This window comes from Pelodiscus sinensis, chromosome 3 (assembly GCF_052426305.1).
Source record: "Pelodiscus sinensis isolate ZL-2025 chromosome 3, ASM5242630v1, whole genome shotgun sequence".
Classification (NCBI taxonomy): Eukaryota; Metazoa; Chordata; order Testudines; family Trionychidae; genus Pelodiscus; species Pelodiscus sinensis.
This window is the reverse complement of record NC_143054.1, coordinates 170676507-170703583: the sequence shown is the minus strand read 5'-3', so window position 1 is coordinate 170703583 and position 27077 is coordinate 170676507. Positions and strand designations below refer to the sequence as shown.

The following is a 27077-nucleotide window of genomic DNA, read 5'->3' as shown; positions in this document are numbered from 1 at the left end:
TGCACTATATAAACTATTAAAATATCTTTCTGGATTCTTATATGGTTCTAATCATTGTGTGTGTGTGTGTGTGTGTGTGTGTGTGTGTGTGTGTGTGTGTGTGTGTGTGTGTGTGTTCATAACATTTTATAACACATTGTTGCAATACATTTTAAAGTATTTTTATTTCTTAAGACTCTGATTAGCTGACAGCAATATGAAATCAGTATAGGGAATTTCTTTGACAACAATTATCTAAATTACTGACCACTTTTTTCACATAAGTATACTAAAACCTACATTTTTAAAAAGTATAAATGAGAGTAAAGCTATAATGTTAATGCTACCAGTGAACACTACTAAGATGGGAGGATTGTGTTTTTTGGTTTTCATCTCTCTAAAGAAAAAAATAGTCTAGTTGAAAATTGCATAATTATGTTTCTTTTACCTAAGGCGAGTTCTGCCAGTGAACCATCATCAAAGGTTTGCATTTAAGCAGGAAACCAGCATTTCTGGCTGGAAAGAAAGACATCATTATCTTTAGTTTGTTTAAAGCTGTACCAGTAAAACTTTAGCATGAACATGGGAGTTTGCCTGTATATAGCTCAAACAGAGAAAGCAAGCAAGAGATGAAATGCATAAGTTAGATACGGATGTGCATATCTTCATGCCCAGCTTGCAGGGTTTAGTATACATCACTGAGCAAAGCCGTGAGATGTTATCTCAGTGCCAATACATCAGCATGTTTTTCTTGGATGAAAAATGCTAAGTCAGTTATAAGAATAATTTATAAAAGGTCAGTTATAAGTCAGTTATAAGAATAGAAGACTCAGAACTATTCCCCAAGACAAAGAGCACATGATTGGTAAGAAAGGGTATGTTGGAAAGTGTTTAGTAGTATAATGCTGTAACAGTACAGTACTTTCCTTTGGCAATTTCCTATGGAACAAAATTGACCAGATAACTAACTAAATAGAGAGAATACAAGGGATATTTATTCTTAACATAAACAGGTCCACTAATATCTGGAAGAGCTAATCATGATTTCTGCAATCAACAGGTTAAAACCTTGTTACTGGAGACATCTGGAAAATAAATTTTCTGTCAAGGAAATTGCTGTTCCACACTGCATGCTGTTACAAGTTAAGCTCTTATAAAGCCCAGGATGAAGAGACTCGAAAGATGATTTTGACATGCAAATTTCAAATATATGTTATTTCATCACAAGCACTTTCAGAGAAGAAGTGAAACATATAGACGGCATCATTAAATGTTACTCGATATTCCCAAATTTGCCTTTGTATTTTAATTATACAGGTTGAATCGCTCTAGAGACCTGACAGGTGCTGAATCAGAGAATTTTGCGGAACCACAGGAGATCAATGTTGTCTAGAAGCATTACCAACATTTCCACTGCTTACTGGGCTCTTAGAAGACATTTGGAGGTAAACTAAAGCTAAATAACAGCACAGAATACCAAGATCCAGGACTGGTGGTTGTAAACAAACTTTATGGGACTGTGGGGAACTTGGTCATACCCACAATAAGTGGACATCCAGCTAACTAAAATCATGCCAGTTCACAGATGTTGTCAGACTAGAGATTGCTGGACTAGAGATGTTCAGTCTGTAGTATAGTTCTTGTCTTCATGTGTACTGGAGGCCGGATCCAAATTCCACTGAAGTTTATGGAGAAAGTCTTATTGCCTTCAACGGGCTTTGGGAAAAGCCTCTTAAATTTCATACTTCATTGGTCTATAAGGAAGGCTGGCCTGCAAATTATATTTTGCCAGATTTAGAATTCATTTGAAAACTAAGTTCTAGAATTTGAAGAGAACATGACATTCTGGAGGTCTGAATTCTGTAGAAGTTTGGCAAAAAGTGAGAGAGGGAGATGTATTCCTTTTAAAAATGTTAATTCCCTAGTTCCTAGAAGCGGAGCAAGAATTATCTTACTCCATGAATCTTTGTTTGCATAAAACAGGCTTCCTTTTAGTTAGAAAGACTTTGTTATATTTCCTTTTAAAAACAATAGCTGAAATTAAGGAAAAGGGAGTGTAACTTACATTAATAGGATGAAATTAAGAAAGGGAAAACTTATGTTGAATATCAGGAAAAACATCCTGACAGCTCGATCTGTTAGACAACTGAATAGTCTCTGAAAGGAAATGGAGGAAGCCACATTGCTTGAGACATTTTAAAACTACGCTGGACAAAGCAGAAGAAAATATATCATTAGGAACTAATCTGGCATAGACAAGGGAAAAAGGCTAGCTGATCCAACAGACGTTTTCTGCTCTGATTTCTTGAGAAGTTAAAAAGCATCAGAGGTTTAATGATCTTTAAAATACCACCAGGATCATCAAACCCTTCAGAAGTAGTTTAACCAGGTGCTCTTTTCTGATTTGTAGACAGATGTGATCTAGATTCTATTCAATATATAAAGTTTTTAGGGACTGGAAATCACACCAAATTCAAGATTCTAGACCAAAATGTAAAGCTCACAATTCCCAATCCTTGATACAATAAAGGCAAACTATAAAGACAAAATGGGAAATGTAATCCCTATAACTTTGAAAATGGCCTTATAATGTGTCTATCCCCACAGCCTGTGGTCATGTTTAAAACCAAACTGTGGGAGAGAATGAGCCAAATTGTGATCCCAGCATAAATGTGGTTGGAGATCAGGATTTGGCCCAGGGAATCCATTGAAAAAACATGCTTATCAGGTTATTAATGGTATAGTAACCAAAATGTAATGTGCATGCATCCATTTGGCACTAACATGAACCCACTGTAATTCTTCAGACAACTATAGTTCCATGCTAGATTTTCAGTTTTATTGCTGCATTTGTTTCAAGTTTGCATTTGTCTGGCTGGCTTTTTTTTATTTGGTCAACGAAACTCTCGATGTGCATCTGGTGGGTGGATGTGTGCAATAAATCCTATTCAATATTATGTAGATTCCTTACTTTAAGAAATCTTCCATAAAATTATGCCATTAAAATATTATTTTCATTAACATAATGCATCTTGAGAAACATCTTTTCCCTCCCAGCTTACTTACAGTCATTAATGGCTCTTTGAAGACCTTTATGATATATTTTATTTTTAATCAACAAACTGTTCTTAGCATCTTTTAAATACTATTTCTCAGAAATAAAGCATATGTATTGTACTCAGGAAACAAGTTAGAGGATTAAAAATCAATGTGAAGAGGAAAATGACACTCTAAACCTCCCCTGCACTCAGACAAGCAGACAGCCACATCATGTGTAGCTGAATCAGACTTTAGGAACTGCTTGCACAAACTATGGAAACATCTGGCAAGATAAAGTGTACTCTCAGCTGGAAGAAAATGACTCAGTGGTCACATGATGTTCCATGGCCAGAACTTTAAAACAAACTTTCAGAAACTCATTCAACATATGTTGATGAATACACAGATGAAAGCATGTATTGTACAGATGGGAATTCCAGTGTCCTGCTCAGAGGCTTTAGAACTTATGAAAGAGAGCATTTACAGTCTAATTTGTAGGACAAACACCAAAAAACCCACCTTCATCAGACTGGTATAGTAGTTATGAAAGCCTTGTTTTCTTGAACATACTGAAGTATTCACACGCACAGACATGGTATTTGAGTTTAACTCATCTGTCCCTTGGAGCATTCTTCATCACTGAAAGAGAAAAACAAAACAGAAGAAAATGGGAAAGACTGCAGCTGAAAGAAAAGCCCTATTTTATTCTGTCTTATGCTTGAAAAGGAAAAGAATGATCAAGATCTTTCTCCTGATTATTTCTTGCATGCCTTGTGGATTTGAACTCCACTAGGAACATTTTTACTGAGTTTTACAGACTACATTTTTTAAATTGTTTAAAAAACAGTCCAAAGGATGGAAGAAAATAATTTATCACTCCGAACTGGCTGCTTGCTTGCTTGCTTGCTTGCTTGCTTGCTTGCTTTTTCTTAACAATCTTTTTTAAACAAAGTTAATATAGAAAACTCAGCTTTGGCTCAACTGGTTGATTAAAAATGTGGAGTAATATCCAAATTTGAATTTCCAAAGGTATAGGGTAGGGATTTTGAAGAAGCCTAACAAAGGAAGGTGCCTATTGCCAACTGACTTTCAGCGAGATGTGGACATTTTACCTACCTTTAACACTTGGAAAATTCCAGCGGAAGATGTGCAAAATTTGGTGCCCTTTGTTTGCAGGTATTCATGTGCATTTTCATTTATTTGGGCTTAAATGGGATTACCCCTTTGGAGCGATACATTTTGGGAGTCAAACCTCAAAACAATGACAATTTTACCTCCAGCCATCTATTTATAGTTCAAAACATATAATTTCCTGACGTGCCTAAAATAGATCCCACTTTCCTCTAAACTCAGCCTATGTTTACTTAAACTTAGAGTAGGTTTGCTTAAAGCTCATCCCAAGTTCACTGAAGTATTTGCAAATCTTTTAGCAAACTTAGTTCAAAGTTTGAATTTGTAGCAAACCCCAGTATCAAGTTGGGAGGCAGGAATAGAAGGGGACCTATTCACTATTATGGAGTTTTCCTTCAGAAGTGTACAAATCACAATTGTGAATTTATTGGCCATCTTTTCAACCGGCTTCAAATCCACCTCTACCCTTTTTGCATGCAACACCATATTTGATTACAGATGCAGACATATGTAAGCACAACTTGATTTGGTAAAAATACCAATGCTCATACAGCAGTAGAGATAAAGGCAGCCTTCCAGATAGATTTTTGAACAAATCAATAGGTGAGCATGAAACATTTTGGAGTAAAGCACCCATCTGAAAATATTCCATAATGTATTTTAAATAAAGACCTGTCATGACTTTTTTTAAAAAAACCCTTCCTGAAATAATTGTGAATTTTTTTTAGCCCTATACATATTTTGCAATACAACTACTCTAATGGTATAACTACATGAAACCTGGAAAGGTGACTAAGGACTTGTCTCCACTTACCAAAAGATTGATTCTGTAGAGAGCAATCTCCTGGGGTTTGGTTTAGTAAGGACCTGCTAAATCAACCATTGATGGTGTGACTATCAACTCGGATACTCCACCGGTTTGTGAGGAGTAAGGAAAGTCAATGGGATAGTTTCTCCCATTGACATCCTGCAGTGGGAATGTCGTGGAAATTCAATCTAGGTACGTTGACTCCAGCTACGCTATTCATGTAGGTGGAATTGCATTTCTTAGATCGACTTCCTCCTCTAGTGTAGACATGCCCTAAAGTAGATGAATAGAAATAGATGTGTATCCACAGTGGCACAAGCAGAGGGAGATGATAGCTTGCCCAAATATGATTCTATCTGAGATTCTAGATATTGGGGGAAAAAGTGTGATCTTAACTCTGGTTAGCTATCCCACATTAGCTCACTCAGATCAGAATAGCAGTGAAGACATGGCAACCTGTTTTTTAACTCAGACTAGCACCTCAAATTAAAGCCTAAAGGTGGGGGCTGAGTTTAGCTAACCCAAGTTAGGAATACAATATTTTTTTGCAAGGTAGACATATACTAATGCCTTGTTACATTCTGCTCTGACAGAATAATTAGGCTGCAGTACTACTAAGAATGAGGACCACAGAATTTAATACCACATTTAAGGTTCCTTTCTTTAGCAACTCTTATCCCACCATTTCAAAGTAACATCACTAGAGGCACGCGTGCACCCCTCAGCTCCCAGTGTGAGAAGTGTATTAGTTGTCTTCTGTGTGTATTTTTAAAACGAAAGCTACTCAATTGTTTTTAAAATCAGCAATAAATTGGGTAGACTTCAAACTGAAAAAAGTGGAATTACATCAGAGATGAAGTTGGCCTATTCTTAAAATTATTAAGATTGGTCAATCAGCTGAAGTTTGTTCTTAGTTCAGTACTTGTTTACGCAAAACTCCCATTGATTCAGTCTGCACAGAACTGAGTAAAATAATAATTAATAAAAATAATAATGAGGATTTGGCTCTTTCTGCTATGTCTGATTAAAATTATATTAACTTTTATTTTTTTAACCTCTGTTAATTGACCACAATGGCAATATGACATTTCTTGGCTGATTGCATAGATATTAATTGTGTTGGGGTTGATAAATATATTGTAAATTAGTTTTGCTATAATAGACAGCTGACTCACTGGACTACTTGAAGAATGTGGTTTTCAGGGAAGTGCAGCTGTTCTTACAAAGGTCTGATTTTCATTGCCATCCTTTTCTTTTTGGGTGGACTGTCTGTAATAATATCCTCCTGAAATTTACCAGGCTGCTCACTGTATGCTAAGGTCTAAAGAGTCAGCCTAGCACTTTGATCCAGGATGCATATTTTGATCCATTTTCCTTGATATCATGGCCAGAAAATAAATGTGCTATAGTCTGTTTTGATGCTAGCATCCTGTTAGTAGGATTGGACTCACTGAGAGGACTTCAGATAAATGCCACAGGAGGCCCCAAAACCTGGCTATGCACATTTTTTTAAATTTCTATCCATTTGTCCTTAGTTGTGATTTGTTTCAGAGGCAGTGATGGTAGTTGATAATGGCAGATGGGTTAAGATAAGCAATTCCAATAAATCAGTTTGCTTGGCATGATGATTGGATGAGATTTCATTTAGCTATTTTATAATTGCTTGTTATTACAGAAAGTTCAGAAGGGAATTATTAAACAACTGGTCTCTAAAAACGTTCGACTCTCCCTTTTAAGCATATTACTTAAGCACATGCATAGCTTTAAACATGTGAGTAGTCCTATTCTCTTTGATGAAATATCTTGTATTCAGGTAACTTTAGGTGTACCTCATGCTTGTCACAGCACAAAGTCCTATTCCTAGTTCTGCTAAAGATTATTTGTTTCACTCCTTTATTTGTGTATCCCTCTCTCTCCCCTTCACTTTAGGAAAGGGGTGGGGAATGACGTAGCAATATGTTTAAAAGGTGTGTGGGGGGGGTTGTTTTGTGTTTTTGTATTTATTTATTTGCTTACTTTTTTTTCTTTTAAAGAAACTGACATTTCTAGTCTGTGACAACATGGTTAATTGTATTGGGTTCAGTTTTCCAAATTCCCTTTAAAAATGTGCACACAAAATATTCACTTTTGTCTGCATATGCAAAACTCCACCTATGTGTACAGTCTGCTTTTTACATTACACTTCCCAAAAAGTGACTTTCAAAAAGTGTTCTCTCGGTATTTCTTTAAAAAATCCAATTTCAAAGGTTTTTTTATTAAAAAAAGGGGGGGAAGGGGGATGCTAGTGAATGCATTGCACTTTAAGAGCACCCTGCAAGATAATGGCTTTTATTTAATAATTATACCATTAGAATACTGAGATTTACAACCCTCATTAATATAATTTATAAGACAAGATGACAGGAGTTTTAAAATGTTCAGTCCATCCACTCAGCAACATCCAGGCAGTTCAGGTTTTGACCAGCCTGATTTTGTCAAGTCAAGAAAACAAAAATAAATATCAGAAATGAGAGTACTTAAAATGGAGAAAAAAACCCTTAATTTCCTGGTAGGGGAGAAGGCCATGCAAGCTGGGCCTATGACAAAATACAGCAAGGAAGGGAATTATTGGTATAATTTCCTATTGAGATACTCTGAGAGGTCTCCAATCTTTCATGGTAGTTTGATGAGATGCATAGAATCATAGAGCTTGAAGAGACCTTAGGAGGTCATCAAGTCCAGCTCCCTGTCCAAGGCAGGACCAATCCCAACTAAATCAACCCAGCCAGGGCTTTGTCAAGCTGAGAGTTGGGGATGGAGATTCCACCACTACCCTAGGTAACCCATTCCAGTGCTTCACCACTCTCCTAGTGAAATAATTTTTCCTAATATCCAACCTAGACCTCCCCCACTGTAACTTGAGACCATTGCTCCTTGTTCTGTCATCCATCACTACTGTGAACAGCCTTTCTCCAGCCTCTTTGGAACCTCCCTTCAGGAAGTTAAAGGCTGCTATCAAATCCCCCCTCCCTCTTTTCTTCTGCAGACTAAACAAACCCAAATCCTCAGCCTCTCCTCATAGGTCATATGCTCCAGCCCCCTAATCATTTTGGTCACCCTCTGCTGGACCCTCTCCAATGCATCCACATCCTTCCTGTAGTTGGGGACCCAGAACTGGACACAATACTCCAGATGTGGCCTCACCAAAGCCGAATAAAGGGGAATAATGACATCTCTGGATCTGCTGGCAATGCTCCTCTTAATGCAACCTAATATGCCATTAGCCTCCTTGGCTGCAAGGGCGCACTGTTGACTCATATCCAGCTTCTCATCCACTGTAACCCCCGGGTCCTTTTCTGCAGAACTGCTACTTAGCCTTTCAGTCCTCAGCCTGTAACAGTTCTTGGGATTCTTCTGTCCCAAGTGCAGGACTCTACACTTGTCCTTGTTGAATCTCATCAGATTTCTTGTGGCCCAATCCTCCAATTGGTCTAGGTCACTCTGGACCCTACCCCTGCCCTCCAGCATATCTACCTCTCCCCCTAGCTTACTGTCATCTGCAAACTTGCTGAGGTTGCAAACCATCCTCTCATCCAGGTCATTAATAAAGATGTTGAACAAAACTGGTCCTAAAACCGATCGATGGGGCACTCCGCTAGAAACCGACCACCAATCTGACATTGAGCCATTGATCACTACCCGGTGGGCCTGACCATTTAGTAATGATAGGCAACATTTGGAAATGGCTTGTTCAGAGATAGATCTGGGTCAAGGCAATCTATGTGTCTGAAAGTCATGTTTGCATCTTGCTGCTGTCAATAATAAACCACACAGGTATTAACTTTCATTTTTAAGTGTCCCTCTATGCTTAGTACAACTACTTAATAATAATTAGTCAACATCATTCACATGTTTTCTCTTATTTACTGAGAAGCAAAGTATCAAATGCATATGCCTGAGCTAAACAAAGGAAAGTTGTCTGAACAAGAGACTGAAGCATCAGGGTTTTGGATTCCTTTTCCAGCTCTTCCATTGACTTTCTAGGTGGCCTTGAGCAAGGACCTGACTGAAACATTATTTCAAATGTTTTACCTGATTCTCGGAGCTCATGTAGTGCCAATAAAATCATTAAGGCCAAGGTTTTCAAATGTGTCTATTAATTTTAGCTTAGATTTAGGGGATCCAATGGGGTAGGATTTTTGGTATTTGTGTAATTCTCTTCCCACTTAATTTAATTGGGAGCAGAGACAAAGACCAATCCTGAGCACCTTTGAAAATCCCAACTTTACTGTCCAAGACCAGATTTTCAGTGTGGCAACATACTACAGAACAGTCAATAACATGAATGCCCAAAACTCTGGGGAGCAAGGGATATGGCAGATACCCTTCCCTACTTTTTTTTTTTTTTTTTTTTTTTTTTTTTTTTGCCTTTTCCTTCCTTTTCACTTTTGTGAATAAAAAGGTAACAGTGGGGGCAGAGGGCTAAAAAAATAAAGCTTCAATATTTTGCATTTTGGTTTGCCATAAACAAAAAACAAAACACTTGACCAAAATAAAAGATTTCATCAAAAATAATTAAGTGACACATTATTCTTCACTGTAACAGTTTCAATGAAAATATTTTCACCAGTTCTACTGTCTACTGTGAATATGTTCTGTTGTCCTCTAATGGATAGCATGCTATATGCTTGACTATTTGCTAAGACTGTAGAAACCACATTACTTGTGAAGGGGTAAAACAGCAGCAAACATCATTGGAAAGCTAAACCACTAGATCAAGTTCTAGTCCTTGTGCTATACATGTGTGTATGCTAACAGACAAGTGGTATGTATATTAATGTGGCTCATGACATGAGCTAGTTGTTTTCATACTCCTTTATCATTCACTTTTCCAAACCAACAAAGTTTTGTTTGTTCAAATGTTTATTAAGCAAAAGCTTATGTGGGGGCCTATACAGAGATGTATTCAATCATTGAAGTAAATTATTTTAGTAATCAAATTTTGCTTCATATGAAAGCAGAAGTAGATTATAAAGAGTTCAGGTAACTCAATTAACTCAGTGGGTAGAAACAATCCCAGGTAACAAAAGTTATGGCCACACTTTGAGCAGGTGATATAATCCCCTACTCAAAGAGACAAGTCTGTGTGAGCTCTCCTCAAACTAGTATCTTAAAGTTAGAATTAGCTAGGGCCAGGCCCACTGATGGGAAGGGGGTAAATGAAGCAACTACCCCCCAGGCCCAGTGATTCAAAGGGGCCTGGGATTCCCACCTGCCATCCCTGCTACTACAACAGCGGCAGCAGCTGGAACTCCAGGCCCTTTGAATCACTGCAGGAGCCCCATGTGGTGCACTCTGGGCAGCACTGGGGGAAGTAGCCCTGAGGTCCTGTGCCTTCCTCTTGAGATCCGGCCCCTTTGGGTTGGGCACAGCATCAATCTCCCAGCCCCTGGTTTGTCCAGGGGCCCAGTGAGCCTGTTGGCCCCCCTGGCTGGGGCAAAGGGAGCAGTGGGAGGCATAGCTGCCCCTGCATTGTTGCCTGTTTGAAAACTAACATGGGCATGTCTCCTTGAGCTGGGAATACATGCCCACCATGAAATGTAGATATACTTTTGAGTAATCAGTGACATGGATCAAACAGCTGGGGATGCAGACAGGAGGTGGGGCTGGCGATGAGGGGTTTGGAATGCAGGCTGCCTGTGGTGGGGCTACTGCCCCACGCTGGCTGGAAGGAGTTAATGCAGGCTGGAGGGAGTTGCTGCAGAACCCTGGCTAATCAAGGGGAAACTTGTAAAGGACCAATAAGGGTGTGGCTTGCTGGGGCAGTCCTGTATAAAAGGAGCTGGCCAGCCAAGAGTAGTCAGTTAGACCCTTACCAGGGAGGATGGAGGACCTGGTTCCCAGAGAGGCACTGTCAATAAAGCAGTGCTGTGCAGGCTCAGGACCTTAAAGAGGGAGGCTCTTGCCAGGCTGCTGGTCTTGCCACTAGGACCAGGAGGGTGCAAAAGGATCACAGGGGAAGTGGTTCAGGAAATGAGAGGCAGTGAAGGGGAGTTGAGGAGGGCAGGACAAGGCAAGGGTCCCTGGGTCAGTGCCCAGAGTAGTGAGTAGACCTGTGTCTCTCCCTTGCACAATGTCTAGCCCCATTGTTTTGTGGCTTGGGCAGACCGTGGTTTGCCCCTGAAGTAAGGAGCTAGGCTCAGTAGCCACAGTCAGCCATTGGGGCAGCGATACCAGACTACTGATAACATCTCCCTCGCCCTCCCAAAATGGGGATTAGTGACAACGGTGGGCACTGCTGGAGGGCAGTGTCTGAAGAGGACACTGCGGTCTAAGAGTGACGTGGGTCCAGAATCCGGCCTGAAATATACCAGGGAGTGAGGACACGGGGAAACATCATCCAGAGGGAGGCACCCTGTGGCTGATAAGAGCTAATTCCTAGTGCTACCAGCAGGAGGCACCACGAAAGTGAGTCATGTCCCCATGAGGCTGCCACAGGGCTGTGGTTGAGAGAGGGGAGGACTTTCCCTAGCTCTCTTTCCCTGAAGCAACACTGGTGTGGAATAGGCGGTGCCTCTCCCTGCCATCTCAGCTCTGGAATGGGGTTAAGGGAGAGCTGCCTTTTCCCAACCACAGAAACTTTGAGGGAACTTAGAGCTGTGCTGAAACATCTGCATTAAATAAGTTTTTGTTCATCACTCTGAATATTGTCAGAGCCTAAATCTTCTGCAAAATGCCACCTGCTCAGGATGAGTTAGAGAACTTTAGGAAAGTGAATCTTATTCATTATGGAATTCCAAACAGCCTTTCTGCAGCTTTAATACTTTCATCTGTTGAAATTAGTATAAAAACACAGAAAATCCTTTTTTACACCTTCTATTCTATTATTAAATTCTAAAATGTATCAAAACAAGGAGGAAAAGCTTTTCTAGCACTTGTCAACTGGGCCTGCATTTCACCACTGTTATAATTGAGTAAATGTCTGAAAGGACAGGGTAGCATCCATTAGATCAGCACAATGTTGCCTTCCTCTGTAGCATGGAGCACGGATCACTTGCTGGAGGATTCTCTGCATCTTGGGGTCTTCAGACCATCATTTGAGGACTTCAGTATCTGAGATATAGGTGAGAGGATTATTCCAGGAGTAGGTGGGTGAGATTCTGTGGCCTGCATTGTGCAGGGGGTCAGACTAGATGATCATAATGGTCCCTTCTGACCTTAAAGTCTATGAGTGTCCTCAAACTCCTACAGCATCAGAGGGGAAGCCTACACTCAGCATGCACAGAATGAGAAAGTTACTGACATTGCAGAATAAACTGAATACCCTGGAGTACATTGGCAGGCTTTTGTCACTTACATGAAGTCTCCAACAGTTCCTCAAATGTCTGGTTACTGAGTGCTGAACCTTTTGAGGTTCAGAGAGACTGTTCAATTTGGACAAGCATCCAAAAGTTATTCTACTTAATCAAAACCTCTCCAAGCCAGTTTGGTCTGGAAATAAGGCTGGAAATGTTGCAAGATCTTATGAGATTTCCAGTACTCACTTCTTACTGCCAGCATAAGGACACCGTGAGAACAGTCTCTCACAAAACTGTATGTTGGTACTGAGGCTTCTACTCTTGGCTGACACAAAAATCAGTTAACCAAACTTTTTTGAACTTCAGAAGAGGACTGGGTTTGGTTTAAAGCCCATCCTTAATAATTACATGGGGCAGATAAACCATATGCCCTTATGCAATGAGTTATGTATACAATTAATTCCTTGCAAGACTGTAAAGCCACTTCCCTTTTCCTTGTGGGATGTAAATCCAATAGTTTCATTTCAAAACCCAGCTTGGATGGAAATTTTGTTAACTTATAAATGTAATTGCAACTAACTCTACCATTACAAAACTGGCATATGGAGTAAGTGTATAATTCTTTCACTCTCCCCCATGCATACATGCATATGTATGCCTTTTTGGGGGGTATAATCATATTTTAGTCTAGAATGTATCTTTTTTTAATTACAATTTTCTTAAAGAGAGAGTCTTTGGATAAGTCTTTGTCATGTATTAGGAAAACAAAGACCATCTACTAGTAGAAAAAAGTATAAGAAAGAAAGGAAAACGGGCAGAAGAAAAACAACTGAAACAAATACAGCTACAGGATCTGATATCAGTGACACAGAAGACTGTTTTGTCTTTTAAGAGCACAGAAGAAGTGTTGGGGCATGAAATCATCTCCTGTGATGCCTCATGATTAGACTGAGGCATTTCAAGTGATTGGAATTTAAATGAATGAACTGTAAAATGAAATGTTGCTCTCAGATGTATGGGATACCTGGCTACAGTAACTCAAATAGTTGCTAAAGGCTTGATGATGGCCAGTGACATTTATCTGTGTTCTGAACACATGAATGCATGTTTGTTATTCAAAAAGTGTTGATTCCTGCACTGGCTAAAAATAGGAGCTATAAATAATTGAGGATAACTAATGTATACATAAAGCTATGTAGTACTTTTATGATCATGTCAGTCCCAGGATATTAGAAAAACAGGCAGGTGAGGTAATACATTTTTGGCTCTAATTCTGCCTATGAGAGACAAGCTTTCCAGCTACACAGATCTCTTATCCAGGACTAAGAAAGGTACGAAGGGAGTCATAGCTAAATACAAATTTGAACAGATTACGTAAGTAGTTAACCTAGCAAGGTCCCTTAGAATTATGTGCTAAGTGGCCCATTGATAACACTGAATTAGGAAAGGGGCTAAGGGGGCCACCAAAAGTGCACATATTTTTAATGGGGTCTCCTTACTTTGAGGCCCTGTGCTGCAGCCACTAAAACCCCTGTGTTCCAGCTCTGCCTGGTGTGGGGACATGACTCCACACACTGCCACCCCTTCAGGTGGAGCTGCAAGTGCCAGAAACTCTGTCCATGAGTCTTCCTCACCTGCAAGCTCTGCCCCTGCAGCTCCCATTGGCTGAGAATCATGGCCAATGAGAGCTGCAGTGAGCAATGCCTACAGAAAAGTGTAAGACAATGTGCAGAGCCATTGGCCCTGACATTTACCCTCCCTGGGGACTACCTCACCAAAGGGGAGCTGCCCAGGAAAGCACCCTGCACCTCAATCCTCTGTCCCTGTCCTGAGCCCCCTTCTGCACCCTAATTCTTTCCCTGACCCTGACCTGCAACTCCTGCCATGATCCACCTCCTACACTCTAAACCCCTTGGCTCCAGTCTGGAGACTCCTTTTGTGCCTCAAATGCCTCATCCCTAGCACTACCCCAGAGCCCGCCTCCTCAGAGTCCTCACCCCCTCCCAAAGCCAACCCTCTGCTGTTAAAGCCCCACCACACTTTTGAGCCCCTCATTTTGCTCCTGCCTAGTTTTGGCCCCATGTTGGAGCCGAGGGTTCCTACAAAATCTAATAACCCTAGGCTCCCAGGAGAATTAATCCAGCTCTGACAACATCCCCTCCCTCATAGGTCAAAAAGGGGGGTTATAGCAGTCTAGCTATAGGACAGGGAATTTAAAACTACTACAAAATTAACTGCTCATGGAATCTCCACCAAGCCAATCAAAATACCCAAATATGTACTACTCACCAAATCATTTGTGCTTGAGACAAAGTAATAAAAAACACTGGAGGCATGTGCTTGTCCTTTCCATTCTCCATGCCAGTGCAGATGTGCCCCCTACAGCATATTCTTGCTTGCTTTGTACAGGTTGGTTTTCAATGAAAATTGCTAGCTCTTCAACCCACTCCTGCAGCGATGCTATTCCAGCCTAAGAGACACAACATGATATTTTCAGAAGCGCCAATGGGCAAAGTTTCCAAAGAAAAGCTGAACTCACATTTTCAAAACAGACCGAGACACTTAGGAACTAACTCCCATTGACATTCAATGACTTTGAAAGTGGGAATTTGACTCCTAAGTCACTCAAGTATCTTTAAAAATGTTGTCTTTTATTGCCTAATTATTTCTGATTCAACCTCGCTTTCATGGTTCTGTTTTAGTTTACTAATATTTAATAGTATGGCTTCATCATTGTTTTGCTTGTGCTCACTATAACTCTCTCAACCACTTCTATACCTCTTCTGAGTATATAATCTTAAATATTTGTTGCCACCTGATAGAAGAATATGTTAATAATTTCTCAGAGAAGGACGATTCTTTTTCCTTAAACTATTTTTTAATAAAATGGGACCTGGAAGTACCCATAATATTGGCAGCTAGTAGAATAACCCTGCTGTTATAGTGCATAAAAGCAACTGTTTCTCAACTTTTTGGTTCTGCTGTCTATTAGCACAAAGAGCCCTTCGTATTCTTGATGTAGGATATATGCTAACAATATACTGTGACACACTCATTATGTATGCCTCAAAAAAGAATCCTTCAGAAAACAGAGCAGTAATTATTAGGAATAATAATTAACTGTACAAATCCTCAGAAAATTTTCAATGAAGTAAAAGTTGCCCTGAATAAGCGCTGATTAAACATTGAGTAAAGATGTCAGATTTCATTAACAAAAAGCCAGATCCTGAATTGCTTACTCAGTTTGCCTGAATAGGGATTGAGGTTTTTTTTTTAAAAAAAAGAGGATTTCAGGATTTGGCCCAGGAAACAGGAAACCCAGGAAACAGAAAAAAATCATCAAAATCATCATAATAGAATACATAATAGAATTAACATAATATATTAAGGAATAAGATCCTCACCCCCTGCTCTGGCCTCTTTATGCCACGGTAAAGAACCAAAGCAATATAAAAGTGTCTAAAAATCTGTTGTAACCAGAGAGGATTTTCTTCTGCTGCAGGTGCTGTGAAAATCACGTTAAGGCTAACTTCTGAGGACCCCTTGTAAGCTCTGGTGTGGTAGCCCAAAGACTGGGCTATAGTATCAAGGATGGGACAGCCCAGCAAGAAAGCTGTCTAACCTGTGCCAGGGATTTCTCTAACCCACTCAGAAAGGAACAAAGAGAGACTTCAAGCTGTATCAACTCCACCTCACCTGGGCAGCATATTGTATGTTGTGCTTCTCAGAGCTGCTGCACAGAACTAGGGCTGGATTTGCACCTTATACAACCTTATGTTTAGCATATTCAGTGCTCCCTCTTCAGCCTCCCCTGCCCTCCTCCCCAGCAGATGATCTTCATTTCTTCCATGAAATAAGAAAATTTTAAACTACTTTTAACTTTTAGGCACCCCTAGAATGTCCAGTGCCCCATGTCACATGCCTTCTGTGCCTAATTGGAAATTTGGCCCTACACAGAATCTCATCCAAGATTTGTGGGAAAGTCAATGGAAAGATTTTCCTTGATCGCCATTGATATTAGAATGAGACACTAGTCTCTTGGATAATGAAATCAGAACTCTTGCATTGAAAGAAATATCTTAGGCATTTGAATGTCCAATATCTACCACATGGGCTGTTCCACTCTGTACCCCCTCCTCCCTTCCCCCCCCCCCCCACCACCCATGAATCTTATAACTAAGGGCAGCCTTTATTTTTAAATTGACTCCTTGCTGTTTTGTCTGATTACACCTGCTAGTCCAGACAGCATGCAGAACATGACCCCTGTGCATGAATTTGCCATCCTTCCTGTCTGTTTCAATGTCATAGGCAATCTAAAACTATGGAAAAGACCTTGCCTAGACATTATCACAGTAAAAGACATTATGTGCATACCAAAACCATAAAATGAAACTATTATTTCAGTCTGAAGTACACTTTCCTCTCTCATGCTTTGAAGTGCTATCCTAAGGTGCCATTCCCTCATGTCGTTTCCTTCAATAACAAAGGAAGGGCTGGCCAAAGATATTTATCTGCTTCTAGCCAAAGCTTTTATATATATATAATATGTTAATCAGTGCTGAGTCTTGGTAGAAGATTTTCACCAGAAAATTCTTCTTTAATCTATGAGAAAGAGACAGAGTTCATAAATGCAAGTACAGAATGTGACATCGGTATGATTAGGCCTTAGCTAATGTACCTGGCCAATCAAAGAATCAGCATCAACAAGAGAAACAAATGTCTAAGTTTCCTAATTTGGTCTTTATGGTATGAGCCAATCCTGCTCTTGTGAGAAGCTGGTGAGGGAGCCATTTGGTATCTAGGAGGGATTGGCAGCTTGATCCCCAGTAATAATTGATTTATTAATTTAAATACATTGGGTGGGGATTTTACTTTTGCATTTTTCTTGAAAGATCAGTTCCTAAGCTTCAGTACTCCATTCCATCTCTGTAAAATAGGGCCAAAGCAGAGCCTTAAACACAACAGCCCCTAGATTTTGGGGAAGTTCAAAAATGGCTCAGAATCCAGATCTGAACAACATGGCTCATTCCCATGTTGTTTTATTCCTGACACTAAATAAAATCAAAATGGGTTCTGATACAATACCCTTCTGGGGTCATGCTTACTCATCTAGGGCATGTCTACACTAGGAAATAATTTTGAAATAAACGAAATTGAAATAATTCCAGAAATAATAAAATCAAAATAGCATGTCTCCACTATGGGGGAGCATCGAAATTAGTCATAATCAAGGCTCAACAAACTGCTGTTTCTACTTACCATTGGTGAGTAGATTTCAGCCGGTCGCTCCATGCGCCCCATTTGCCGGCGCTGCGCACATGCGCAGTACCAGTCTGGTGCATGCATGGTGCAGGGCTGGCAAGTAGCTCTCGCCGCAGTTTGTCGAGCCCTGGTCATAATGACTTTAAAATAGCACATGCACATTGATTGGAGCCTGCATAGGACTTAGAACCCCTAGAAACACTCTGGGGAGGGCTCCAGGATGGTGGAAACTTCCTGTGGCTGCTTGGTCAGGCAAGCTGCAACATGGGCTTTCAGGGGCTCCTCTCTATGGCCGAGTCTCTCACGCCCCTCCTCTCCTCCACTCCCTCTCCCTCAGGACACCAAACAGACACAGTGCTGTGGATGCCCTTGCAGATGCCACGGCACTGACATCATGGAGCCAGAGCTGCTGCAAAGCAGTGCTAGGCTCATGGGCCTCATGCTACACCTAATGGCGTAGTTCGTCCAGACTGCCAACGTGCTGCTCCAGCAAGATGGTGACCAGGCTGGACTGGAGGCCTTCATCACCCAGGTCTTGGTTGTCCTGCTGCTGCAAGTGCCTCTCAATCCCCTGCATACCGTGGAACACCGCTTCTGGAGGTGGGAGACTTGATCAGACTGGTGGGACTGCATCGTCCTGCAGCGATGGAATGAACAGCAGTGGCTCCACCTTCCTGGAGCTCTGCAAGTGACTTGCCCCTCCCCTCAGGCAACAAGACATCCAACTGAGACCCACTATTCCTGTGCAGAAGTGTGTTGCCATTGCACTCTGGAAACTCACCACACCGGACAGCTTCTGCTCCATTGGGAACCAGTTTGGTGTGAGGAAATCCACAGTTGTAGCCGTGCTCCTGAAAGTAGCCAAGGCTATAAACCATGTGTTGCTATGGAGGATCATCATTCTGGAGAACATGGACAATATCATTGATGGCATTGCCACCATGGGCTTCCCCAACTGCGGTGGCACTCACATCCCCATCCTGGCCCCTGATCACTGTGCCTTGAACGACATAAACAGAGAGGGGTATTTCTACATGGTGCTGCAGGGTCTCGTGGATCACAAGGGAATAGTTACGGATATCAGTGCGGGGTGGTCAGGGAAGGCACATAACACCCATGTCTTCCGGAACTCCTGCCTGTTCCAAAAGATGCATGCCAGCACTTTTTCCCCAACTACACCATCAGAGTTGGGGAAGTGGGTGTGCCCATTTAAGCCTACCCCTGGCTCTGCTAGCTTATGAAGCCCTGCAACTGCAGCCTGGATCCTACCAAAGAGCATTTCAATGTCAGGCTGAGCAGGTGCCACATGATGGTGGAGAGTGCGAGGCCTCCGGAGGCTAATTATTTTAAATTAGCAGCACCGGTGGGTCCACAACAATGCTATTGTGAAATAACAATTTCGATCTCCAGCCATTCTTTGTGGCACCTACATCCAGGTCATGAAACTTTGGGAGCTGTGACACATGTTGCACTTTCCCTCTCACCAAGCCTGTCTCAGTTGTCTGAGATGTGGCAGCCCTTTTCCTGGTCATAGCCCCTTCTTGTGGCAGATTTTCTCTTTTAAGGTCCAGACAGAATAAACCTAGTTGGCGTTAAACAGGTCCAGAAGATTCTGTTAGTGTGAGGACATGTCCATTCAGAGCCCCACATCAGACTATCCCTTTGCCCAATGGCTAGAGCTCTCTCCTGAGACATAATGGAGATTCTACTCAAATTCTTCCTTCCCAGCCAGAAGAGGGTAGAACTGACCCTGTCTCTCTTCCATACAATTAGATTGCTGTATTCACTGGGCTGAAATATAGAGGCAGGAACTGGTGACAGCAGCACTTTCTCTTCAGTCATTAACTGCAGAACGAGATAAGAGCTTTTACTTAGTCTCACAAGAAAAATCTTGGGTGACTGAACTACCTGTGACCAGCAGAGGAGCTGTGGGTCACAAGGAGAGAGAGGGGTACCTTCTTGGATGTAGAGACTTCACTCTGTGAGAGGGGCACACCTTGGAGCACACCTTCACATCTTGGCATTTCCCACTGGCTAGCTTAGGTGACTTCCTCTCTAGCATGCTGGCTTTTGTGGATTACATTCCGAGGTGCCTGTTTCTTCCTATTGTTGTATGGGGAGCCTAGGAGTTTAACTTGAGATTTGTGGATTTCAGTATTGTTCCAGTGATTTTTCTGGATAAATTTAGGTGACCAAAGCTCAGAAATCATAACACTTGAGTCCCTTCATGATGAATTACCTCAGAATTTAAATCACATATACCAACGTCTGTGCCCTTCTTTCCCCTTGTCCTTTGCTAGTCTGGACTATTTTAGACTGCAAGTTCTTCAGAGCAGGGACCCTTTCTCACAGGCTATGTCTACACTGGAGCAATCTCGAGCAAAAACTCTTTTGTGGAAGAGTTCTTCTGGAAAAACTCTTCCAGAAAAGAGCGTCTACACTGGCATGTGCTTTTGGGCAAGATATGTGCTTTTGCGCAAGAGCATTCATGCCAGTGTAGACATTCTCTTCTGGAAGAAAGCTCTGATCGCCATTTTAAGCATAGGGGCTTCTTGCGCAAGAAGTTCATGTTGCCTGTCTACACTGGCCTCTTCTGGAAGAGCTCTTGCACAAAAGAGCTTCTTCCTGAGTGGGAGCGTCAGAGTTCTCGCGCAAGAAGCCCTGATTTTCTACATTAGAATGTCAGTGTACTTGCACAAGAACAAGCGGCCAGTGTAGACAGGCAGTAAGTATTTGCGCAAGAGCGGCTGCTTTTGTGCGAGATCGCACCGGTGTAGACACAGCCAACAGTGTTTATGTACAGGGCATAGCACAAGGTGTCCCTGGCTTTGGTTTGGGGTCTCTGCTATTCTAATACAAATCATTTAAAATAATAATTACATAAGCCCACATTTTCCTTCTATTCCCAGATACAGGACCCTGACCTCAGCTATAATTTAACAGTGTATTATAATCATTTATTGTGTTACTACTTAGAAGGTCTTTCGGGAATCAAGAGCTCATGCTAGGTTTTGCACAAAGATAACAAAAAGTTTGTCCCAGATACTAAGATTTTTTTTCTCCAGTTTATTTAGGTCAGTGGTTCCCAACCTTTTCGAACATACAGATCCCTTTTTAATCTATTAAAATTTATATTAACCCCCCCCCAGATCCATTTTTGCTAGCCCAATTAAACCTTTCCCACCAATCTTAACTTTTGAATGGTTACAGCGGGGTGAGATGTTCAAAAAAGAAACAAAAATGGTAAAAAAATGACTGACCCATTTACAAGCCGACTCCAAGGTATAGTCGCAGCTTATCAGCTTCAGTGTGGGCTGAGGGACATGCAGACTGCAGGACACAGAGCTTCTCAGGTTCCATTGTCTGCTATTCACCCACACTGCTTCCTCAGCTCCTGCCCTCTGCCCATCCATGGGCCAAAGGGAGCTCTGGAGCTGTCAGCTGCTCAAGGATGGAACTTTGGGAGGGTAGGGGGCAAGGGTGGAAAGTCGGGAGCATGGGGTGAGGGGGTTGATTCCGTTCTCCAGAAGCTATGGGAGCATGGGGAAAGTGCTTGCACCCCTGTGCATGCCTCTCTGGGGAATGGGATCAAAAGCAAGTCATGACCCAGAGCGCATGGCTGCTGCCCCTACTCCCCTGCACTCTGGAGACGGGGAGAAGAAAAGGAAAATAAAAGTGGGCCTGATCCTTACTTTTAAAAACTTTCCGTGGACCCCCAGGGGTCCGCAGACCACAGGTTGGGAACTACTGATCTAGGTCACCCACTGGGTATAATTTCTATTAGTGAGCACATTCCCCATACTGAAGAGATTCTAATGCCTAGGCATTCTTTAATCATTAAAACATTTTTTGTTAACATTAAAAATTAAACTAAATTAAGCCCACTTGCTAACTGGCCTGTTTAAAATTCCTAATTGTAGTAGTTTCCAATGTTCCAGTTTGAAACAATGTGTTGATCAACAACATATTTCAGAATTCAGGAAGTTGCTCTTTCCAGACCTCCCTCCCCCACCCCCCGCAAAAGACAATGACCATGACCAGATTGTTTATAGTCTATTGCCTAATGATTTTTCTTTCAAAAGAAGGTTTCTGTGTAAGAAAGAATTTCCCCCTACACAGCTGATGTCTAAGACACTGTGTCCTGAAGACAAGGCTCAGAAAGGTCATGTAAATTATACTGGTAAGGCTGTCTTGGATATGATTGCTTTTAAATATGTTCCTAAGTTAATATTCCCTGTAAGACTGGCTGCCTTCTAAATGACATTTTGACACATTATTTTAGATGTTGGTATGCGTGTGTTGAATTTTAAAGCCTCCCTGATAACTTTTAAAAAGTCTCATGAAGGGAAATTAGTCGGGTTTATCTTGCCAAGCCTCTTTTATGATTTGAGGGCCTGCAGAGTTAGAGATTTTGATCTTGGCAATGTAATTAGTATAGCAGAGCCAGCAGTGCTTAGGGCTAGTTTTTTAAGCATTCAGCACCCTTTGGGCCTTTCAAAGGAAGGCACCACAATAAATGGCCAGGTATTCACAGTGAGACCAGTGCAATGGGATACTTACCTTTTTAAATATCTGGCCAGAAGCTTCACAAAGGGAGTTGCTAGATGCTGGGAATTTTGTAAATCACCTTATTTGCCTAAATATAAACAGAGCTCTTTTGAAAATCTAGCACCAAGTGTGGGTGCTTTGGAAGTGGTGCCTCAGTGAACATTGCCCCCTATGGCTAACAATGGCTTAGCCTGAGGGTTCACATAGCCTAGCAGGGCTATCAGTCTTTTCTTGGTTACTATGCCCTGCTCTACACTAGGGAATTATTTTGAAATCACTCTCCTTATTTTGAAAGGACAAGTGGAGCATTCACATTACCAAGGCTATTATTTGATAATAATGGCCTGGTTATTCTGAAATAACTTCTGCTTTCTACGTGGATTAACACTTATTTCAAAATAGCGTTGGTGTGGATGCTCAGTTGTTGCTATTTCAAAATAATTGGCCTCCAGAGGCCTCGCACAGCTGCACTTGTGACCACTCTGGCCACACCTGACATCTCCACTGCTCTCCTTTTCCTGTGGAACCTTTAAAGCATCAGGCAGAAGGAAAAGGGCTTGTGGTACAAGGAGAGCTTTGCCAGCCCCATGCCACGTAGCGCTCATCACAAGAGCCATGTTGAACCCTAGGACTCCCTCTGTGTTCCCCATGATGGCAGGCACTTATGCAGCACTCTCGGATGCTCCTGGCCAGGGATGAAAGAGATCACCAGCCTGGACTGGTGCAGAGATCCTGGACCTTATCGAGTTCTGGCGGGAGGAGACCAACCTCCAGGATTTCCGCACCAGGAGGAGGAATGTCAATGTCTATAGCTGGATGGCTGCCAGCCTGGCCAAAAAAAGGACACATCCGGTCACCTCCTCTCCAGCTCCTGTCGTCATGGAGTCCAGCCAGGACATGGCTCCACAAAGATGGAATTGTAGAGGATGTCAATGATGAGGAAGAGAAGGAGGAGGCCATCCAGGACACTATGCCCACCAAACAGAAGCTGCTCCTCACCCTGGAGCCAGTTCCCCCCTCCCAGGATGTCTCCCAGGCCTTGGACAATCCCGGTGAAGGCACATGATATGGGTTCTATAACTTTCCTTATGTACACGCGGGGACAGGTGATGGGGCTGCACACTCCTTGCTCAGCTTCTTGGCCTGTGCATGTGGTTGCTCATGGAGCACTAGTCCAGAGCACTCAGCTCCATGATGCTGTCACACAGGAACCCCTTGGTCCTTCTTACAAGCTTCCTGAAGAGGCCTGCCTTACTCCAGCCTCTATGGAGGGACACCTTCCCACAACAAGTGACCACTAAGGAGTTTGGGGTCCTGGAGCCATATAACAGGGCCACACACGGCCCAGGCTCATGCTGCACTTGGACAGCCTCTGCTCCTGGTCAGGTGTGGCAATGTTGAGGAGAATAATCCCCTGCATGGGAGACTGCCAAGGGAAGGAAGATGAGGGGACCCCAGTAGCACTCTCTCAGGCAAGCAACATCTGCTTCTCTCACACACCTCCCCCAGCACTGCCTCTCCTCCTCCAGTGGGCAGGGATAAAAGTTTGCTGTCTGTGAGATGCCACCAGCATGTGCTGGGGACAAGGCAGCAGAGCCTCCCCGTCCTCCCTTCCTGCCCGCAGGCTCCTGGCCTGTCTGGCACCTTCCCATGCCTGCTTGTCCTCAAGACATGGGTGTAGAGATGCTTCCCTAGGGCATCTGTGCCCCTGCAGGAAAGTGCCCACTGTCTAGGCAATAGATGGGCTTGATCGAAGCACATCACCATCATCTGAACTGAGATATTAGGGCTAGGCTTCATACACAGTGTCTACTGTGATGACTGTCCTTGTACCTTTCCTTCACAGCTTGCCCAGATGCAAGAATGGCACATCTCCCACTTTCCACACTATCTACCCCCTCCTCACTCCGGGCTTCCCTCCTAGTCCCCCAGGGGCTGTTGGGTGTTGTGTATCTTCCCCGACTAGACAACATTAATGTCTGCGAACTGTCTCTTGTGGTCCACCAGGGCCCGGAGCGCCCCAGAGAAGTACCTCTTCCTGTTCATCTAGTCCGAGGCACAGTGGTCAGGGGTCATGATGGAGATGTGAGTGCTATCCATGACCCTTCTGCAGCTGGGGAAGCCCATAGCAGCAAAGCCATCCATGATGGGGTTGATGTTGCCCAGAGTAACGACCTTCCATAGCAAGATGTTGTTGATGGCCTTGACTATCTGCAGGAGCATGGCCCGACTGTGGATTCCCCCTCACCAAACTGGTTCCCAATAGAGCAGTTGCTTTGAGGCATGGCAAGCTTCCATAGGGAGATGGTGATGCATTTCTGCAGGGGGATGGAAGTTTGTAGTTGGGTATCCTGTCACCTGAGGGTAGAGGCGAGCCACTTGCAGAGCTCAGGGAAGGTGGCCTTCTGCATGCAGAAGTTCTGGAGCCACTGCTGGTCATCCCATTGCTGCATGATGATGCAGTCCCACCAGTTCTAACTGGTCTCCCTCCACCAGCAACAGCGTTCCACAGTATCCAGGGGATTGAGGATCATTTGCTGCAATGGGAGTGCAAGGAGCTGGGTGACGGGGTCCTCTGGTTGGGGTTGGTTATTATCCTGCAGGAGCAGCATGTGGGCAGTTTGGATGAAGCACAACACAAGGTCTGTGTGTCTGGCACTGCTCTGCAGCAGCTCCAGCTCAATGATGTCAGTGCTGTGGCATCTGCAAGGGAAGCCAGAGCAGGTGGCATGAGTTTGGTGTCCTATGAGGGGGTAGGCAGTGAAGAAGTGGCATCTGAGATGTGGAAGCATGTGTCTTAGCTAGCCTCAGCAAACAATTACGGGAAGTGTCCATTCTCCTGGTGCCCTCCCCAGAGTGTTTCTGGGAGCTTTACATCTGAGGCAGGCTCTGATCAATGTGGACATGCTATTTCAAAATAGTTATTTCGGGAGTTATTTTGAAAAAAGTTATTTCAAAATAATTTGCTACTGTAGACATGCCCTATGAGTCTGAAAACCAGTTTTTCAGCACTCAGTCTTTTAGGGTGCGTAAGCAATGCACCTTTACCTCAAAATAAGCTATTCAATTTCCACTATGCAAATTGCATAACTATTTTGAAGTAAATTTGAAATCATAGAATCATAGAACTGGAAGAGACCTTAGAAGGTCATCAAGCCCAGCCCCCTGCTCTAGGCAGGACCAGTTCCAACTAAATCAACCTGGCCAGGGCTTTGTCAAGCCGAGACTTAAACACCTCTAGGGATGGAGACTCCACTACTTCCCTAGGTAACCCATTCCAGTGCTTCACCACCCTCCTAGTGAAATAGTTTTTCCTAATATCCAACTTGGACCTCTCCCACCTCAACTTGAGACCATTGCTCCTTGTTCTGCCATCTGTCACTACTGAAAACAACCTCTCTCCATCCTCTTTGGAACCTCCCTTCAGGAAGTTGAAGGCTACTATCAAATCCCCCCTCACTCTTGGCTTCTGCAGACTAAACAGACCCAAGTCCCTCAGCCTCTCCTCATAAGTCATATGCTCCAGCCCCCTAATCATTTTGGTTGCCCTCCGCTGGACCCTCTCCAATGCGTCCACATCCTTTTTGTAGTGGGGGGCCCAGAACTGGACACAATACTCCAGATGCGGCCTCACCAAAGCCGAATAAATGGGAACGATGACATCTCTGGATCTGCTGGCAATGTTCCTCTTAATGCAACCTAATATGCCATTAGCCTTCTTGGCTACAAGGGCACACTGTTGACTCATATCTAGCTTCTCATCCACTGTAACACCCAGGTCCTTTTCTGCAGAACTACTACTTAACCGGTTGGTCTCCAGCTTGTAACTATGCTTGGGATTCTTCCGTCCCAAGTGCAGGACTTTGCACTTGTCCTTGTTGAACCTCATCAGATTTCTTGTGGCCCAATCCTCCAATTTGTCTAAGTCATTCTGTACCCTATCTCTGCCCTTAAGGGTATCTACCTCTCCCCCCAGCTTAGTGTCATCCGCAAACTTGCTGAGGGTATGTCTACACTACCCTCCTATTTCGAAATAGGAGGGTAATGTAGGCATACCGCACTTGCAAATGAAGCCCGGGATTTGAATTTCCCGGGCTTCATTTGCATAAGCCGGGTGCCGACATTTTTAAATCCCGGCTGGTTCGAACCCCGTGCCGCGCGGCTACACGCGGCATGAACTAGGTAGTTCGAACTAGGCTTCCTAGTTCAAACTACCGTTACTCCTCGTGGAATTTCGAAATAGGAGGGTAGTGTAGACATACCCTGAGGGTGCAATCCATCCCCTCATCCAGATCATTAATAAAGATATTGAACAAAACCGGTCCTAGAACCGAACCTTGGAGCACTCCGCTAGAAACCGACCGCCATCCTGACATCGAGCCATTGATCACTACCCGCTGGGCCCGGCCTTCTAGCCATCTTTCTATCCATCTTACCATCCATTTATCCAATCCACAATCCCTTAACTTGATGGCAAGAATATTGTGGGAGACCGTATCAAAAGCCTTGCTAAAGTCAAGGTATATAACATCCACTGACTTCCCCATGTCCACCGAGCCAGTTATCTCATCATAGAAGCTAATCAGATTGGTCAGGCATGACTTGCCCTTTGTGAATCCATGCTGACTATTCCTAATCACTTTCCTCTCATCCAAGTGCCTCAATATGGATTCCTTAAGGATCCCTTCCATGATTTTTCCAGGAACCGAGGTAAGAGTGACCGGCCTATAGTTCCCTGGATCATCCTTCTTCCCTTTTTTGAAGATGGGCACTACATTTGCCTTTTTCCAGTCATCCGGGATTTCTCCCAATCTCCACGACTTTTCAAAGATGATAGCCAAAGGCTCCACAATGACATTTGCCAACTCCCTCAGGGTATGTCTACACTACCCCGCTAGTTCGAACTAGCGGGGTAATGTAGGCATACCGCACTTCATTTGCATAAGCGGGGAGCCGCCATTTTTAAAACCCCGCTGGTTCGAACCCCGTGCAGCGTGGCTACACGGGGCTCGAACTAGGTAGTTCGAACTAGG

General features: G+C 43.0%; 1 long non-coding RNA gene across 1 annotated transcript in view; it reads left to right on the top strand.

Moving 5' to 3' along the window:
• Positions 1 to 27077, top strand: part of LOC142828050 (uncharacterized) — a 284155-nt gene that overhangs the window by 236132 nt on the left and 20946 nt on the right. Inside the window, exon 3 of the long non-coding RNA XR_012902978.2 lies at positions 1297 to 1424. This is a non-coding gene — a long non-coding RNA (uncharacterized LOC142828050). The remainder of the gene's footprint in view (positions 1 to 1296; positions 1425 to 27077) is intronic.